The sequence below is a fragment of the Nicotiana attenuata genome, unplaced genomic scaffold (assembly GCF_001879085.1).
Source record: "Nicotiana attenuata strain UT unplaced genomic scaffold, NIATTr2, whole genome shotgun sequence".
NCBI lineage: Eukaryota > Viridiplantae > Streptophyta > Magnoliopsida > Solanales > Solanaceae > Nicotiana > Nicotiana attenuata.
Genome location: NW_017671821.1, coordinates 70,783 through 73,174, shown reverse-complemented (window position 1 = coordinate 73,174; position 2,392 = coordinate 70,783).

Here is a 2,392-nt window from a genome sequence, read left to right as displayed (position 1 = left end):
CGGGCACAATCAAATTCAGATGAACCTGGAAGACCAGGAAAAGACTTCATTTATCACCAAGTATGGAACATATTGTTATAATGTAATGCCCTTCGGGCTAAAAAATGCAGGATATACTTACCAACACCTAGTAAATAAGATGTTTGAAGAACAAATAGGTAAGTCAATGGAAGTTTATATTGATGATATGCTAGTTAAGTTCTTGCGTGTAGAGGACCATTTGGCTCATTTGCAGGATACGTTCGAGATATTGAGGAAATATAACATGAAGCTCAACCCCGAGAAATGTGCTTTCGGGGTCGGTTCGGGCAAATTCTTGGGCTTCATGGTGTCGAATCGGGGAATCAAGATCAACCCCGATAAAATCAAGGTCATCGAAGACATCACCGTCGTGGACAGTGTAAAAGTCGTGTAGAGGCTGACTGGACGGATAGCCGCTTTAGGCCGATTCATCTCGAGGTTGTCGGATCGAAGCTACAGATTTTTCTCTCTACTCAAAAAGAAGAACGATTTCGCCTGGACCCCGGAATGCCAACAGGCATTAGAGGAATTGAAGTGATACCTGTCGAGCCCACCATTACTTCACACCCCAAAGGCAGATGAGAAACTTTATTTATACTAGGCAGTATCGGAAATCGCGGTGAGTGGTGTCCTGGTTCGAGAAGAAAAAGCTACGTAATTTCCCATTTATTATTTGAGTCGAACCTTAGGAGAAGTTGAAACTAGATATCCACACTTAGAAAAATTGGCACTTCCACACTTAGAAAAACTGCGTGTTAACCACTTACCCACTTCGTAATTTTTTGCACAAGCCCAAACTATCGGGCCGATTGTCCAAATGGGCATTCGAACTCAATGGGTACGATATCGAATATCAACCCAGAACGGTCATCAAGTCTCAAATTCTAGCGGACTTCGTGGCCGATTTCACGCCAACCCTCGTACACGAAATTGAGAGGGAACTCTTGTTAAAATCGAGCACATCATCGGGGGTATGGACCCTTTTCACAGACGGTGCTTCGAATGTGAAGGGGCCCGGGCTAGGCATCATTTTGAAGCCGCCCACTGGTAGCACTATTAGGCAGTCTATCAAAACTTCTGGATTGACTAACAATGAGGCCGAGTATGAGGCCAAAATTGCAGGTCTCGAGCTAGCTAAAAGCTTGGGAGTAGAAGTCATTGAAGCCAAGTGTGACTCTCTACTGGTGGTGAACCAAGTAAACAAAACCTTCGAAGTTCGAGAGGATAGAATGCAAAGGTATTTGGACAAGTTGCATGTAACCTTGCACCGTTACAAGGAATGGACTTTAAACCGTGTACCTTGAGAACAAAACAGTAAGGTCGATGCACTTGCAAATTTGGGTTCATGGTCGAAGAAGATGAGATCGGCTCGGGGACTGTCGTTCAACTATTGAGGAAGGTCATGCCAAGATAAACTCTACAGGCTTGACCTGGGATTGAAGGAATAAATATATTAAATACTTAAAGAACGGAAAGCTCTCATCGGACCCTAAAGAGTCGAGGGCCCAACAAACCAAAGTTGCTTGATTCACGTTGGATGAAGATGGAACATTATAAAGAAGGACATTCGATGGACCATTGGCATTATGTTTAGGACTGGGGGACACTGATTATGTTTTACGAGAGGTCCATGAAGGCACTTGTGGGAACCACTCCGGCGCCAAATCTTTGATTCACAAAGTCATTAAAGCAAGGTATTACTGGGATAGCATGGAGAAAGACACTAAGGAGTTTATTCGAAAATGTGATAAATGTCAAAAGTTTGCACCAATGATCCATCAACCTAGAGAACAACTTCATTCAGTCCTATCCCCATAGCCGTTCATGAAATGGGGGATGGATATCGTCGTCCATCTTCCATCGGCCCAAGTAAATCTAAGTTCATTTTATTTATGACTGACTATTTCTCTAAATGGGTTGAAGCACAGGCGTTCGAGAAAGTGAGAGAGAAAGAGGTCATAGACTTCATCTGGGATCACATAGTATGTCGATTTGGGATACCCGCCGAGATAGTGTGTGACAATGGAAAATAATTTATCGGCGGCAAAGTAATGAAATTCCTCGAGGACCACAAATAAAGAGGATAATGTCAACGCCGTATCACCCTAGTAGGAACGGACGGGCCGAATCAACGAACAAGACTATCATTCAAAACTTAAAGAAAAGGTTGAACGACGCTAAGGTGAAATAGAGAGAAATTCTACCCGAAGTCCTTTGGGCGTATCGAACAACGCCGAAGTCCAGCACGGGGGCAACCCTGTTCTCCTTAGTATATGGCTCCGAGGCCTTGATCCAGTCGAAGTCGGAGAACCTAGCGCCAGATTTTGACATGCAACGGAGGAATCAAATAACGAGGCTATGAATACCATCC